The sequence below is a fragment of the Prionailurus viverrinus genome, chromosome C1, assembly GCF_022837055.1.
Source record: "Prionailurus viverrinus isolate Anna chromosome C1, UM_Priviv_1.0, whole genome shotgun sequence".
NCBI lineage: Eukaryota > Metazoa > Chordata > Mammalia > Carnivora > Felidae > Prionailurus > Prionailurus viverrinus.
The window spans coordinates 163,307,017-163,325,382 of NC_062568.1; positions in this window are offsets into that span (position 1 = coordinate 163,307,017).

Below are 18,366 nucleotides of genomic sequence, written 5' to 3' on the forward strand. Positions count from 1 at the left end.
GCTCTCTCTCTCTAAAAATAATTTAAAGAAAACTTATTCATTTGAGTAATCTTTACACCCGACGTGGGGCTCGAACCCATGACCCCAAGATCAAGAGTCATATGCTCTCTGAACTGAGCCAGTCAGGCATCCCATGATGTGAAATCATTTAATGGAACATTTGAAAGTTTGGAATTAGGTGGAGTTGAAATTCTATAAAATGGGAGATATTAATACTACTTCACTCTATTTTTTTTTAATTTTTTTTAACTTTTTTTTTTTTTTTTTTTTTTGAGACAGAGAGAGACAGAGGATGAAGGGGGCAGGGGCAGAGAGAGAAGGAGACACAGACTCGGAAGCAGGCTCCAGGCCCTGAGCCATCAGCCCAGAGCCCGACGCGGGGCTCGAACACACGGACTGTGAGATCGTGACCTGAGCTGAAGTTGGACGCTTAACCCCCAGGCGCCCCTACTTCACTCTATTTTTAAAGCTAATGTTTGTTGAGCGCTTACTGTGTACCAGGCACTAGATTTAACCCTTCACGTGGATTATGCATTTAATCATCACCACAATCCTACGAGGTAGGAGTTTGTCAGTTAAAAACTTCTTAGAGGTGCCTAGGTGGCTCAGTCAGTTGAACAACCAACTCTTGATTTCAGCTTGGGTCATGATCCCAGGGTTGTGGGATGGAGCCCCCTGTGGGGATCCCCACTGAGCATGGATCCTACTTAAGATTCTCTCTTTCAGGGCACCTACTCAGTGAGTAGAACATCTGATCTTTTTTCTTCTTTTTTTGAGAGAGAGAGAGAGACAGACAGACAGCGTGTGCACGCAAGCAGGTGAGGGGCAGAGAGGGGGACAGAAGATCCAAAGTGGGCTCTGTGCTGACATCAGAGAGCCTGATGTGGGCTTGAACTCACAAACTGTGAGATCATGACCCGAGCTGAAGACAGACACCCAACTGATTGAGTCACCCAGGTACCAGTAGCGTCTGACTCTTGATCTCAGCTCAGGCCTTGGGCTCCACTCTGGGCATGGAGCCCACTTAAAAACAAAACAAAACAAAATAAAACAAAAACTAATCCTTCCTCAAAATCCTACAACCCCCATAGGTGCTGCCCTTGCCTATCTTTCACAGACAAACTTCTTGTTAATACTTACTGTCCCTGTCTCCTCACCTCCTCTCATAGTTCAATGTGAGCCCTTCAATGTGGCTTCCACCCACATCACTCCAACAAAACAGCTTTCTCTAAGGTAATTCACAACATCCATGTTTTCATTCCATGCTGAACCTTGTTGTAACACTCTCTTCTCTTGACTCTGATGGACCCACGATGCATGGATTTTCAGCAAGTGAGTAAAGGTGGGTTATAAATGCTGCTGTTTTATTGAAAGAAAGGGAAAGACTTGGTTATCCTTAGTTCCTTTTCTTTCAGTCCTTCCTTAATCATCAGTAAGGTGAGGGTGAAGAGTGTTGGCAGAATGTGTGTCTATCATGAAGTAAAATAAAGCCAGTTAAGCTAGTTTTATGCAGTATTTCCACTGTTCCGGTAAGAACAAAATACATATTCATATATGAGCTATGAAATCTGAATTGAGTAATTTCAGTGATTCCACAAAGGAGTTAAAAGTTCTTAAATTTGCATTTAAAACTGTCATTGCACAATATAAAGATGAATGGTAAAATTCACGCTAATAATTTAAAACTTTAATATTTCTTTACTCAGAATGACATTAAATGGCAAATTAAAAACACCACGACAAGTTGAGAGAGGGATCTTGGAATAAAGCGTATTACACTTTTAATATCTTTTAGAGTATGTTATTCTTACTTTTTGAACAAGGGGCCTTGCATTTTTATTTTGCACCAGCCTTCAAATCATAGAGCCGGCTCTGTTCACAGCACTGACTCAGGAGTGCTCAAATGTAGCTTCAGTTTCCATAACTCAGTTTGATATCTGACTCTGAACCCCTATTGTGCCTGATGCAAAAACTCGATTGCTCCCATTCAGGGAAATTCAGTTCAATTCAGTAATTTCTTTGTCAGCCTATGGTTCAGAATTCAGATTTGGGCTCCGTCCATCCCAGAACCGTCTCCTTTGTCCCCCTAGGTTGGCATGTAAGCATAGAGGGAAGGCGGTTTCTGGTTTGTCGTCATCCTTGGCCAGCACCTGCTGCAGATGTCAGTCTGTAGTGTCATCTTTCTTTATCAGTGTCTATGTCTACTGCAATTGATAATCACATGCATGAGATAATGACAACTGAATTGAGGCTCTTTTCTAAGTTCCTGATTTATTTCACTCATTTACTCTACACAATAATCCTATAAGGTAGGAACTATTATTACATCCATTTTATAGGTGAGAAACCAAGGCAAAGAGAGGTTAGGCAAATTGCCCAAGGTCACACAGCTCGGAAGTAGCAGATACACTGGTTCCAGAACCTATTGTCTTAAATATACACTGGACTACGTCTCTCAGCCTCGTGTTCCCCAAAGGCCCTACTTGGTCATGATAAATGTTTTTGGTTTTTGTTTTGTTTCAGTAATACAGTGTTAAATTTGATTTACAATTTTTTAATTCAATTTTTAAAATTTATAAGAGAGATTTGCCTATAATTTTATATTTTGATTTGAGTATCAAAGTTATACTAGTCTCATAAAATGAGTTGGGTAGCATTCCCTCTTTTTCTAGTCTGTGAAATAATTTATTAAAGCTTTTTTGCATGAAGTTTTAGAAGAGCTTGGCAGGTAAGCTGTTTGGGCTGGTGGATTTTGAGTGTGGAGAGACCTATTTAACTAGTTTCCACCAAGCACACATTGAGTGCTAGACTTGAGGCTCCTGCAGGGAGCACTGACTGGCATCTGGCCCCTAATGTCAAAGGTACAGAGTGCAGGTAGCAGAGGTGAGGCAGTGAGGTTTCTGCTGGAGCCACTCCATGATGTGGTTCGGCATTTTTCCTGGTTGTAGGGGGCCCTGAACACTTTGCTGCTGATTATGTGCTATACAAGCCTGGCACTCTGGCCCTCCTGGAGAATCAAGGAACTACCTAATGTCTCATTAGTTCTCTTCTGTTCAAATTAGCTTGGGTAGATTCTGTTGTCTGCAACTAAGGATAAACTTTAGGACATAATACATGGTCAGCTTTTGTATATTTATGCTCTATTTATTTACTACTAGTTTTTAGTTCACTTGAGCACTCATGTCTGATAAGAGTATATTAAAATATAACATGTACAATATTGAAGAAGAAGAAGAAATCTGGAGGATTGACACTACTCAACTACAGGACATACTATAAAGCTACAGTAATCATGTCAGTGCAGTATTGGTCCCCCCCCCCCCCAGAAAAAAAAAAAAGATCAACAGAACAGGATAGAGAGTGCAGAGGCGTCTGGGTCCAACTCTTGATTTTGGCTCAGGTCATGATCTCATGGTCTTGGGATCAGCCCTGCATTGGGGTCTACACCCAGCATGGAGCCTTGTTGGGATTCCCTCTCCCCCTCTCCCTCTGGCCCTTGCTCACACTTACTCTCTCTGTCAAAAAAAAAAAAAAAAAAAAAGAATAGAGCTCAGAAATAGACCCACATAAATATAGTAAGATGATCTTTCACAAAAGAGCAAAGAGAAAACTATGCAGCAAAATAGATATTTCAGCAAATGATTAACAACTGGACATCTACATGCAAAAAAAAAAAAAAAGAATCTAGACTCAGACTTCCTTATACTCTTCACAAGACTGACCTCAAAATGGACTAGAGACTTAAATGTAAAATGCAAAACTATAAAACTCCTAGAAGATAACATAGGAGAAAACCTAGAAGACCTTGGGTTCGGTGATGACTTTTTCAAGGCAATGTCAAAAGCAAGATCCATGAAAGAAAGAATTAAGTCGGATTTCATTAAAATAAAATTTTTTTCTCTGCAACAGAATGAAAAGACAGCCACAGACTGGGAGAAAACCTTTGCAAAAGACACATTTGATAAAGGACCGTTACCCAAAGTATACAAAGAACTTTTAAAGGTCAACAATAAGAATACAAACAACTGATTTTTTAAAAATGGGCCAAAGACCTCAAGAGACACCCCACCAAAGGAGCTACACAAATGACAAGTCAACATATGAAAAGATGCTCCACATCATATATCATTAAGGAAATGCAAATTAAAACAATAGGATATCTCTACATACCTGTTAGAATGGCCCAAATCCAGAACACTGGCAACACCAAAATGCTGGTGAGGATGTGGAGTAACAGAAATTCTCATTCATTTCTGGTAGGATTGCAAAATGGTATATTCACTTTAGAAGACAGTTTGGTGGCTTTTTTTTTTTTACAAACAAACTCCTACCATACAATCCAGTGGTCATGCTTCTTATTATTTACCCAAAGGAGTTGAAAATTTATGACCACCCAAAAACCTGCACACAATTGCCCAAACTTGGAAGCAACCAAGATGTCCTTCAGTAGGTGAATGAACAAGCTATGGCACATCCAGTCAGTGGAAAATTATCCACCATTAAAAAGGAAAGAGCCGGGGCACCTGGGTGGCGCAGTCGGTTAAGCATCCGACTTCAGCCAGGTCACGATCTCGCGGTCCGTGAATTCGAGCCCCACGTCGGGCTCTGGGCTGATGGCTCAGAGCCTGGAGCCTGTTTCCGATTCTGTGTCTGCCTCTCTCTCTGCCCCTCCCCCGTTCATGCTCTGTCTCTCTCTGTCCCAAAAATAAATAAACGTTGAAAAAAGAATTAAAAAAAAAAAAAGGAAAGAGCCGTCAAGCCATGAAAAGACATCAAACAAACTTAAGTGTATATTACTAAGTGAAAGAAGCCAATCTGAAAAGGCAACATATTGCACAATTCCAGCTATATTCTGGAAAAGGCAAAACTATGGAAATAGTGAAAAGACCAGTGGTTGCCAGGGGTTAGGGAAGAGTGCAAGATGAACAGGGGGAGTACAGAGGACTTTGGGGGCAGTGAAATTACCCTGTATGATACCATTACGGGGGATACAGGTCATTATACATTTGTCCAAACCCATAGAATGTACACCACCAAGAGTGAACCTTAAACTATGGACTCCAGGAGATAATAATGTGTCAGTGTAGGTTCACTGATCAGAAAAAATGTACCACTTCGGTTGGGAATGTTGATAATGGGGAGGCTATGCATGTGGGGGGGCAGAGGGTATATGGGAAAACTGTATACTTTTTTTTTTAATTTTTTAATGTTTATTTATTCTTGAGAGAGAGAGAGTGCAAGCAGGGAAGGCACAAAGAAAGAAGGAGACACAGAATCCGAAGCAGGCTCCAGGCCCCGAGCTGCCAGCACAGAGCTTGATGTGAGACTGGAACTCATGAACCATGAGACCATGACCCAAGCCGAAGTTGGACACCCACCTGCCTGTGCCCCCCCAGGGGCCCCAAAACTGTATACTTTCTATTCAATTTCTCTGTGAACTTAAAACTTCCCTTAAAAATTAAGTCTATTTAAGTATATACACATATTTATACAACATACTATGTTAATAAGTTCATTTAAGAACATGATTTTGGGGGAGGAAAATTATTCCTTTTATTATTTAGGTACTGCCCTTCTTTGTCACTACTTATTACTTTCAGCCCCAAATTCTTTTTTATCTAATGAAATTTTGCTACACTGGCTTTTTCTTTATTACTATTTATATTAGTTAGAATTAAGTTCAGCTGCAAAGAACTGAGAACCAAAACAGCAGTAGCCAACCTGAGACATTTTCTTCCTCTGTTACGTGGAAGTCCTGAGATGGGCAGCTGGGAGGTGACACAGTGGCTCTGTTTCACATGCCCCTGGGAACGTAGGTGTTCCAGCCTCACTACTCAGCCATCCACAGGGCCTGGCTCTCATCTGCCAGATCCTCCCCCATGGCATTAGAAGCGTTGTCAGCATAATTTAAGCAGGAACGCTCACTCTAGCAGGGAGATCATCCCCCTGTGAGATCAGCCCTGGCTGTTTTCAAGATAGTGTCTGGGCCCTTTATCACCCTCAGTTGTACATCCCAGCTCTCCCTCTAATATCCAACTCACACCATTCAAGTCCACTTGTTCCATCTATGTCTGACATGGTCAGTCCTGCCCCCTCTACTCTCCACGAGCACACAACTGTGCCATCTTCTCTTGAGCCCAACCTTCCTTCCCTCCCTCTTTTTCATTGTTTATTTGAGAGAGCGAGCATGTGTGTGAGCACGGGGGGGGGGGGGGGGGGGAGGGGGGAGAAGCAGAGGAAGAGAAAGAGAGAGAATCTTAAGCAGGCTTCATGCAGTGCAGAGCCCGATGCTGGGCTTGATCTCATGACTGTAGGATCATATCTGAGCTGAAATGAAGAGTCAGAAGCTCAATCCACTGAGACACACAGGCACCCTTACCACCCTATTTCTTTTTTAATAATGTTTTATTTATTTATTTTTGAGAGAGAGAGCAGGGAAGGGGCAAAGAGAGAGGGAGCAGAGAACCCTAAGCAGGTTCCATGCTGCCAGCACAAAGTCCAGTGCAGGGTTTGAACCCACAAACTTCGAGATCATGATCTGAGCTGAAATCAAGCCCAACCAACTGAGCCAACCAGGTGCCCCAAAAGTAGTCATTTCTCACCGTCCCCAATTTCCTCTCCTTCTGTTCACCCCCAAGCCCACTCCACTCAGGCTTTGTCCCAGGTCACCACTGAAACCTCTTCCTCTTTGTTAAACCCGGGGGGTGGAAGGGATCCATAGTCTTATCTGCTGGTAGATCGGGCTCCTCTGGGGCCGGAGCAGCAAGGCTTTCCTCCATGGGACCAGCAGGGGAGGAGAACCTGCCTGACCTTCCCATACACATCAGTGTTCGTCCTGCCAGGGTCATTTGGTTTTACTGACATCAAATCTTACCAGTTAATTTTTAGAAGTTACACGGCAGGGCCTGTGCTTCTGACTGCCCACAGGGCTGCAGGGATGGAGACCATTGTTAGTGAACTCACCTGTCGTTGTCTCTCCAGAAAATATGCACACTGATGTGGTGACCTCAGCTGCAAACACTCCAGGGAAGCCCAGCCTTCTGGGAGGCTCCTCCTCCAGCCCAGGTGATGGAATCTAGGCTAAGCTGGGGGCAGAGGAAGGGGAGATGGGAAGGAAAGACTAATCATTCTCACCAATCTCTCTCACAGATAGTACAACATTTAAGAGGGCTAGACACTTTCAGATCCTGTTCACTTGAAATCTGCAATAATCTGAGCACGAGCATTGTGATCTTCTCTTTGCAGTCTCTGCTCTTTAAAAGCATTCATCAAGTAAAATGATAGTTGTCCAGCTGGAACCCCTTAAAACCCACTCTTTACCTCAATCAGTCCTGACCCAGATTCTGGGATCGCTCCCGGCTTCAGGTATGAGGACTCTAAGGAGCTTTTGCCGGAACTCTAATTGCCTAAGAAAACAGTTCTGAGTCCTAAGCCTGACCTTCATGACCCTTTGTTGCTTGAGTACTAGCTCTGTGCTAGGCTAAGTGTTAGGGGCTGGGATACAAATGTTAAGACATGCTTTCCTGTCCTGTCCTCCCCCAAACACAGCCTCATGGATATGCAAAGAAAGTGCCATGTGCAATGATAAGCAAATGCACAGAATATATTATTTGCCAGAGAGGAGGGCCTATGTTTGGACCTTGGAGCCTCCTCCTCTCCCCCCCAAATGCACACCTTTGTTCCAGCAGGTTTGGTCTCTCTGGAGGACATTCTCCTTAGCTTGTGGATGGTGGCCTTCTTGCTGTGTCCTCACATGGCCTTTCTTGTTGCATGTGTGTATCTAGTATCTTATCTCTCTGTGTTCTACTAATCTCTTCTTATAAGGACACCAGTTAAAAGCCACCTGAGTCCATCCCACATGCTGCAGAAGAGTCCTAAGAAATACTTGTATTGGGTCAATGAGTAGTATGTATAAGTCTACGTATATGAACTGTGGGTTAGGGCCTCCCCTAATGACAGCATTTTACTTTAAATACCTCTTGAAAGGTCCTATCTCTAAATATAGTCACATTCTGAAGTACTGAAGGTTAGGGCTTTGACATATGCATTTTAGGGGGAGGGAGACATAGTTCAGCCATAATAGTGCTCAACAGAGATTTTTAAAAAAATGAATGAATAAAGCTTTAGATATTAACAGATTAACTAGATATCCCCTAGATAAATTTATATTAATAGACTTCTAAAAAATTCCCCCAATAGTATCTTCCAGGAAGAATAAAGGTATAGCAATGAGGAGAAAAACACATAAACCCACATGATGTAAGGTTAATGACATAATCACTTACCATCTGTATTTGCAGAAATCTTCAAGACTTAAAATGACATTGGTTGAATTCATCCTTACTGAAGCATAATCCACCTTACATTTAATTCTCTCTATAGGTTTGATAAACCATGGGGAGCCCCCATATCAGTCACTGGACGTATTTCAGAGGCTTTATGTTTTCCTGTGGAATGTAAATGTTGCCTTTTGATTACAAGCTCACATGGTTCCCTGTGTGGTCATTTAGTTTTTTGGAACTGGTTAATCAACTTAGACTCATCTAAATTCAAAATCAAATTCTGTAGTGAAAGGGTTATTCATCTAGGGTAGACCCAAAGGTGGTGGGCAGGTCATTTTTTTAACAAAATATTCCTCAGGAGCTGGACTTCATGTATCAGCTCTTAGCATTCCAGTATTACAAAATACATTTCTACTGTCCTTCCAAAGTTCACTTTATAGTTCCATAGCTTACATAGAAAACATGCTGGCTCTATGTTCTATCACAGTTCATATACGTAGACTTATACATACTACTCATTGGCCCAATACAAGTATTTCTTAGGACTCTTCTGCAGCATGTGGGATGGACTCAGGTGGCCTTTGAGCCTACCCACTTCATTCATTCTGAAAGCAACACCCTCCAGAAGGCTATGGGTTCCAGTCATCACACTCTTGTTCTACTTTAGACCCTGCTGAAAAGTAGTGTCATGGTGGGGGCACAGTGAGGGGAGGGTAGTAAATACAGCAGTCACATGGGCCTGTGAGTTCATAAGGATTCTATCATAAAACAAGGTACAGTATATAATTTCCCACCAAAACCTTCTCAGCCTCCTGAGACTAATTCCATCAGGCACAGCTAGCAGTTTTCCACAGTCCATAGGTGGGCTTGGACAGGAACCACTGGAATAGGCCTCATTCACCCATGAGTCAGGCCATCAAGACCCCTGAGGTTATAGTGCTCCAAGAAGAAACTTACCGCCCACCCTATGTCTGCCACCAGAATAGTACCCAAAACTGGGCTTTTTGCTAAGAAATTTTAGCATCCTAAGGGGCCTTCAGCTGGAGCTTCCAGTTTCTCATTCCGTTCAATTTCTACCAGGAAAAATACCAGGACATTCTAAGTATTTCCATAGATAAGAGATACACCCTTTTAAAGAAAGTAAATTCCATGGTTGTAAATGGTAAATAATACACATGAGCAAGGGCTGGCAGGCCAAATTTGCCTGCTGCCTATTTTTATAAGTAAAGTTTTTTTGGGAACACAACTATGTTTATTCATCCATGAATTGCCTTTTGCTTCTTTTGTACCACAAACGTTAAGTCAAGAGTTATGACAGAGACCAAGTGTCCCACAAAGCTTAAAATATTTACTATCTGGACCTTGACAGACGAAGTTTGCTGACCTCTGTGATTTGAGCACACCTTGACCTCCTTCTTCTAACAAGTAATGGATTCAAGCTGCCCAATGTTTTACCCCAGGGCTCCCAGCTTTGCCTTCGGCAGCTGATTATATGCAATTATTCTCAATTTTTACTACAATATTTTTTAAAGTGGCAGTATAATTGGTTATTAGGGTCCTCAGGACACACTCACAGAATGCACAACTTATAATGGAAGGAAACCATTCACTAGCACTAAGAAATTTGCTCCAGGCAACTGCTAAGAATACAATGAGTCTCATCACTAAGTTGGTCTGGAAGCATGTACAACCCATCTCTCATCTTATGGTCAGGTGAAATTCATATACAATTTTTTCCTCTATCTCTGGTTTTTATAGATGTGGACAACTAATAATAGGTAACCCTGGGGTACCTTGGTTTTACCTCCGCTTCCTGGGCCATGACTATTGAAGGGTCCTGCAAGGAGGCTGGTTTTGTAGGAATTATTTTTCCAATCATGAACACAATAGAAGACAATCCACTTTACCATCCAACTTAAATTTTAATTATCAAATAAAATATATTAAAAAGTATATTATGAGGAGACCAATAATAGAAACCAACTTTCTCTAGAGCAATATTTTCCTCAATCTTTTTGTTGTTGTTGTTGTTGTTGTTATTGCCTTTCTAAGGAATCTTTTTTTGACAAATTTTCCAAATCACTCTCCACTCCATAAAATTTTAATATCATAAATATACTGTATATCTATTTATGTAGTATGCCCTTTGGAGAACAATGGTTATTATAATATCTAAGATTTTATCACTCCCATTTGAGAACACATGCTCTATCTAGAAAAATTGTCTAAGAAACTAGGAATCCAGGGAAACAATTATCCAACATAACATCATCACTTTTAATCCATCATCCCATTTTTTTAATCTGGCTTTAGGAATGTAGTTGATACTTTGGCTCCCTTCTTGGGCCAAAGTGCCCCTACACTTACCCCTTTTGGGTGATTTGCCAGGGACTGGTGTGGGCTCAGATCACCATGTATATAGTAGGAGCTAGACTTACTGTCGGAGCACCATTAACAGCTTATCAAGTCTTTGTTCACTTAACTACACCTTGAGTTCTTGCCAGCTACTTTTGTTTACTGGATATACTTGACTCATTACCAGTTAAAAAATACTGAGGGTTGATCAGGGGTTGGGGTTAATACAATATGATTGAGAACATTCCCTGTATGAAATTGAGGCTATAAAGTTTTGTCAGGAAAAAAATCAGAACTGGCACATACTCCAAAGCAGTTTCCTTGAGGTCACCTCTTCATCAGTCTAGTACTCTTAACCCTAAAGTAGAGTTAATCCAGCATAAGAGCTCTTGTGGTAAACGTAGAAAGGAACCAGTCTAGAGGTGAGTAGGAGGACAGAGAGACTCAGGAGAGATGTAACCAAGAAAAAATAAAGTATGTAAATTACCTCATGTGTTTGACCATCTTGAGAGATTTATACTTCAGTCCCAAAGTTTGAATATGAAATAGTGATGTTTATCTAGAAAACTAAAAAAACAAAACCAAAGCAAATACTAACTTAACAGAAAACAAAAAGCTGTATAATAAAGTAATCATAATACACTGCATTCTTCAACTTGGAATAATACATAGTTTTATTATGTTAACACTGAGTTAGGGTGGGGTATATTTTTGTTCTTAGTATTTCCATTTCCTAATTTCTTCCTCCAAGAATACTTGAATATGTCATTTAGCACTTGTTGATATTTCTCATATAGAAATTATATAGACTGGCCATTTACTCCAACCCCCACCCTATGAATCACCATGATCATTTAACTAATGCTATCATGGGTGAGCTAGAAGCCTGGGTCTTTCTCTCTGAAAGAGGACCCTTCCTCATATCAAGAACACAACTGCACTGGAACTGGGTATCAGCCCATAAAGAAAGATAGCTATCCCCATCACTGAGACACCCTATGATGTTTCTGATAGTCTATATGTGAATGAGCAACACTGAAACTTCCAGATTTGAAAATGAGATTTCCCACAGTAAAACAGTATCGCTCAATTGGGGTTGGGGTGGGGAGCTGATGTCTCATCAGGATTTTTTTTTTAAACTGGGGTTTTAGGAGCTTGAAAGAATTATTTCAATATTTTCTTACCACATGTATTAGTTTCCCATGTTGCTGCTATACCAATTGAGTAAAAACACAGTGGCTTAAATTAACACAAATTGGTTACCTTACAGTTCTGGAGGTCAAAAGTCTGAAATCACTTCCAGGAGGCTAAAGAAAAGGTATCATCAGGTATTATTCCTCCTGGAGGCTGTAGGTGAGAATTCTTGCCCTTCTACCTACTACAGGCTACCCATGTTTCTTGGCTTGTGCCCCTCCCCCACCCCCCCCCCCCCCCACCCCCGCTTTCATGTTCAAAACCAGCAACTGTATCACTTTGATCCCTGATTCCATTGTCGCATTTTCCTTTTCTCTGACATTTCTGCCTTCCTCTTATAAGGACCCATGTGATTACAGTGGGCCCACCCACCTGGATAATCCAGAATAACCTCCCCAATTTACGATCCTTAATTTAATCACATCTGCAAAGTGCCTTTTGTTTTGTTTTGGTTTTTTAAACATTTTTTTGATGTTTATTTATTTTTGAGAGAGAGAGAGACAGAACATGAGCGGGAAAAGGGCAGAGAGAGAAGGAGACACGGAATCTGAAGCAGGCTCCAGGCTCCGAGCTGTCAGCACAAAGCCTGACGCAGGCCTCAAACTCATGAACTGCGAGATCATGACCTGAGCCAAAGTTGGATGCTTAACCAACTGAGCCATCCAGGCACCCCAACAAAGTGCCTTTTATTGTGTGAGGTAACACATTCACAGATCAGGTGGATTAAGACATGGACATCTTTTAGGGCTGATTATTCTGCCTTCCACACTGCAGGCGTCAGGTAGATTCTGGTGGTGAGAGTTGAAAAGAGTGGCATCAAATGGAGAGGTATGACCACTACTATCTCACCCCAGGTCTAGAAAAAAATACTCAGGTCAACTGTGGCCCAGGGTTGCCTTCACAGTCTGTCCCCCACAAACAGTTCCAACCCAGGTATTTGGATGCCATTCATGACCTACCTGTGTCCTCACTTGACCCAAGGAGATTTGTTAGACTAGTAATTTCACCATCTCTGCAGATCTTCAGTTCTCCCAATAAACTTCTGGAGCTTTGCCTCAGCCTGTTCAGCATACCATAGAGAGTCTGACCTGGAAGACAGGGACATTTAACTTGGCACTTACCTTATGACACCCTCACTTTTTTTTTTTTTATGTGTAAGGATGTTCATTGCAAGATTATTTACAATAGTAGAAGAACCCCAGCAACAACCTAAATATCCATCAATAGGGGACCAGTTAAGTAAAATATAGTACAAAGGAAAAGCCACATACAGTCACTAAAAAGAACATGGTAAGTCTATAAGTGCTACTATGGAAAGCAATCCGAAATGTCATTAAATTAAAAGAAAGCAAGATACAGATCACAAAAAGGTCATTATACACACAACTTTTATTTTATTTATTTAAAAATTTTTAAAATGTGTATTTATTTTTCAGAGAGAGAGAGAGAGAGACAGAGCATGAGCAGGTGAAGGGCAGAGAGAGGGAGACACAGAATCTGAAGTAGCCTCCAGGCTCTGAACTGTCAACACAGAGCCCAACACGGGGCTTGAACTCATGAACTGTGAGATCATGGGCTGAGCGAAGTCAGGCGCTTAACTGACTGAGCCACCCAGGTGCCCCTACACACAACTTTTAACATGAGCATCCATAATACTTTGTAATTTATAGAAACTTTATATCCATTATCCATCAATTATAGCTCCTTTCTCTCCAGATCGCAGCCTCTTTCTCTATCAGCTTTTCCTCTTGGCAGGTAGAACGTGTTCCAGAGCAGCATTCCCCAGCCCTTTTGATGGCATGGCACAGATAGATGACAGTGTTTGCATGACATGCTGAGGATGAATTAGATGAGGTTGCACATGCCAGAAGCACCCTGTGGTGGGGGAACTCCAGGGCCCAAGCTGGAGCGGAGGGGAGAAGTGATCAGTATAGGTGTACTATAGCCCATTCCTAGTATGCTGGTATACTGTGTAGGAGTGTTTCCTCAAGAGTCCTGGCAGCTGAAGCCTTGGGCTGCTCATAGAAGGGATTGGCCTGGGAGGGAGGTAAAAGGGGAATCTTGTCCTGGCACATTCTGGGTCAGTGGGAAAGACAGGGCAGCATCAAAGGAGGAGTTGAGGGGAGGGATCTGAGGTTTTGAGTTCAGGCAAGGCAGGTTCGGGACCTTGGGAAGAGAAGCCAGCTGCATCCCTTTCCAGGGATTGCAGACAAGATGATGCTTGGGGACCGTTAGGTTTTGTCCTAAGATGAGCAACTTCTGCCAAGATGAAGCATGGGAAAAGTGACACCCTCACCTTCTTAAACTTCACCCTCTAAGCCTGCATTTACTGTGGGCTGTCCAGAGTTAAAAAGCCTCATTCTCCTACTGGTGGACTGCTTGAAATCAGGGCATCCTGTGCTACCCAAGCTAGATCATCCTTATCCCCTAGATAGCTTCAGGGTCCCCAGGGCTCCACCTGGGGAAGGCAAAGCGAGCCACAGGGGAAGAGGGCCAGGCAACCTCCCTTGCTCACTCTCCACACAGAATCCTATCTCCTCTCCTTGCTTGGCTTTTATTTTTGTGTCCTCATTCTGACCTTAGAACCATTCCTCCTAGTCATACTTCGTTGTGGCAGACTAATGTGGGTGCTCCCTGATGCTAAGGGAAATTTTGTATTTCAAATTTGTAAGACCCCAAGGTGTTGGGAGGGCTCAAAGTTCCTGCAGGTGGCACCTCTGCCACAAGATGTATTGTAGTCTTGGTAGAGAATTTCTTTGCTGGAGAGCTCCCAGGGTGGAGAGAACACTTGCTTTTGAGTAAAGTTAGAAGTGTTGCATAATGAACTGGATAGTTTTATTTCTGAATTAGACTGTGTCCTACTGGCTTTAAGAGTGATCAAAAAACTCTTTGAGTTTGCAAGAACTATAAGAAGAATGTCTCCCACTGAATCCACTTAAAGGGAAGGTAGCATACCAAACGAACTTGCATTCTGATTACATGCCACAAGGAAGGCTTGTCTTGTTCAGCATACTGAACACACAAATTTCCTTTATGAGGGCTCGGTGTGAATAAATTTCAAGTGATTATTGATAAATAGTTCACCCACCTACAGACCCCCTAAATATTCTCTATTATTTCTCTTTTAACACTATTTTAAAATTTCTCCTTTTTATGCCTGTTGGGAAATGTACTGGAAACCTACTTCAAGTGACTTCCCCTTCCAAATAGCAACCCCCCCTTCTCTCCCCATTCAGGCCACTTGATCACTTTAGTGGGTACAAGGAATAGATTTGGAACTGGAAAGATTTCTTCTTTGGGAAACAATTGGCTAGTGTGGGGGCACAGACCATCTGGGCCCAGTACAGAGGCAGCTTTCTTCCAAGAAGAATGCTGAGCACACAGACACCATGACCCTTGCTGTTCCAGTCCTTGTTAGGATTCTCTGTTCCAGGCTGTTCCAGGGTCCTGTAATGGAACCTACAGGTCATCCTTGTTCTGTGACCACTGACTGGAGCCTGACTCTTTGTGGCAGCTTTGCATCTTCAGACTGGGGCCTGGCATTATTTCCCACTACCCACCTCAGCCTGGCAAGGGAGCAGGAAGATCCCTGAGTATGTGACTATTTAGGGGGTCTGTAGGTGGGTGAACTATTTATCAATAATCACTTGAAATTTATTCACACCGAGCCCTCATAAAGGAAATTTGTGTGTTCGGTGTGCTGAACAAGACAAGGCAGAAAGGAACAGAACCAAGGAAGTCATCTCTTATTTAGGAAACAATGCTGTGTGCCAGGTATTGTGCTGGGTTCTTGGCATACTCACTGCAATTTCGCTGAATATTCTCAACAGTCCCACGAGGTGGGTGTTACTATCCTCATTTTGTAATGAGACTAACGTTCTAAATTGTCAGCATTCAAGTAGGAAACAGATGGCATACTAAAGGGGGTTAACTGGAGAAAGTTTAAGGAATGGACTATTTACAGAGGTGTGAACAGAGGTAAGGGAAGTAACAAGAGATAATGAAGCCTTAGAGATTAGCAACTGTTGGAAGCCATTATCACCCGTGGCTCTAAAGGGAAAGAGGAAGGAGAAAGTTACTCAGAACTTGAGACAGCTGGAACTGAAAGGTGGTCAAAACACTGTGGTACAACAAGGCAGGGAATTGGAGGGTTGGGAGGGGGATTAGTACCCTGCCTTCTCTTCTCCCACTGTTCTGACCCAATGGTTTTCCACCACTGCTTCCCATTGGCCAAACTTAACTGGAAGCCAGAGAGCAGGGATGCCTGGACGGATGCAGTCTATAGAGGTCAGCTTCTTGAGGGGCAAATGGAAACCAGCCAGCACATGTTCTGAGAGATTAAGTAATTTAATCAAATCTTGAGCTGAAATTTAACCCTTGGTCTCCCTGAATTCAGATTACCACACTGCTGTCCTCCCATTGTCTACATTATCAAGAATAGCAGCTAGATATTGGAAGGAAACATAGAGAAGGAAATTAAATTTGAGCTCAGAGACAAGCTGTCCAAAGTATACTCCAAACACTAGACTTTTGTTGCCAAAAAGTTTGACAAAATCTATATATCTCCAGTTAGAACTCCAAAATGCATTTTAGCATATTGAAGACTCTGAGAAGTAATTAAACCTAATTATTTTTCTCTCTTTTCTCCAACTCAGTTGACCATAAGAACTTTCTTGTTCATGTAACACCAATTACATAACACAGATTTTGTATTCTTAGAAACGCACTTGGGGAATTACTGCCTTCAACAATGTGGGGTGTTGGTGAAGGTAAATGTAGCTCCAGTGTGGAAGATGGATTTGAAGAGGCCAGTGTGGGAGATGAGCAGACCAAATAGAAGACTACTCCAGTAATCCAAGCAAGAAAAGGATGGGAACTTGTGAAGCTGCAACAGGAAGGAAAGAAGAGCAGGTTTCTTTTCTTTTTTTTTTTTTTTTTTTTTTTTTTTTTGGTGTCCCATATGGGGAGTAAAAGGAGTAGGTTTCTTTACGGTGATTGGGTGAATGGCAATATTATCCACCTGGAAGAGAAATCAGACAGGGAGTGTAGGCCAATTTCATATACATTGAGCATAGGGTGCTTGGGGATAAACAGAGATGTTTTAGTTGGAAATTGGGGATGCAAAATTAAGGTTTTGGAAAATGGTTGCTGCTCAGGTACACATTTAAAAGCCATCAACATCTGAGTGACGCTTAAAGCCTGGAGAGTGGTTGGCATCCCCCCAGTTGAGAAAGCAGAACAGAGGGTCTAATGTGGCTTCAGGGTATGAGGGAACCTCTTGAAATTACTTAAAGTATGGTGAATCCATGAATATAGGCATTTTTTTTTCCAAGTTAGAGTGTCCCATAGCTTTTAGCATCTTTTCAAAGGTATCCTTAAAAAAAAAAAGAAATTTGGGTCACGTGGGTGGCTCAGTCGGTTAAGTGTCCAACTTCATCTCAGGTCATGGCCCCGTGTTGACAGTGAAGAGCCTGGAGCCTGCTTCAAATTGTGTGTCCCCCTCTCTCTCTGTCCCTTCCCCACTCACACTCTGTTTCTCTCTCTCTCTCAAAAATAAACATGAAAAAAACATTTTTTTAAAGAAAAAAGAAAAAGAGAAGTTTAAGAACCATTGTTGTAGAATGAGAAGAGAGAAGAATTAAGGGTGGAATCTACAAGGAGAGTCACCAAACAAGTCTGATGCTTGTTGGCCAAGCAGTGGGATAAATGCAGGGTGCATGGGCCATGGATCCAGAATGGAAGGAAAAGTGAGCCATTTCCAATGTACAGTCCGTCGCAGAAATAATCCCTTCAGTTCAACAACTAGGAGGTTATTGGTGGCCTTATCAAGAGCAGTGTCAATAAGGTGTTGGGTGGGTGAGGATACAGAGTGGAATAGTGAGTGGCTTGGAAGGAAGTAGAAGTCATGAGAAAAGACAGACTCCTTTAAGATGACTGGGGCCAAGATAAGACCAAGATTTAGTGCTTCTATTGGTTTGAGAATGAGAGCAATAAAAGCAGTTTGGTATTCAGGGCCTTACCTGAAGACACTGTAATAAAAGGAAAAATGCATACCACATGCTGAAAACAATTTCTCTGGGTGAATAATAAATATAACTCATGAAACCCAACACATACATCCCTGCAAAAGCAGCAAGTGGAAGTAGAGAGACTAGGTCACAGTAAGGATAAACGTTGAAGATCAGAGTCAAGAGGGTTTGCGTCTGACCTGAGCATCCAGGTGAATGGTGGTGTCTTTTACAGAGTTGGGAAAGACTGGGATAAGAGTATGAGGGGTAGTGAGGTGCCTGGGTAGCTCAGTTGGTTGAGCATTCGACTCTTGATTTTGGTTCAGGTCATGATCTCTGGGTTGTGAGACCCAGCCCCACACTGAGCCCCATACTGAGCATGGAGCCTGCTTAAGATTCTCTCTCTCTCCCTCTGCCCCTCTCCTCCACTTGCTCATGCTCTCTCTAAAATACAAAAAAAAAAAAAAAAAAAAAAAAAAAAGAGCATTAGGGGTGGAAAGCGAGAGTTCCATTCTGGATAGATATAC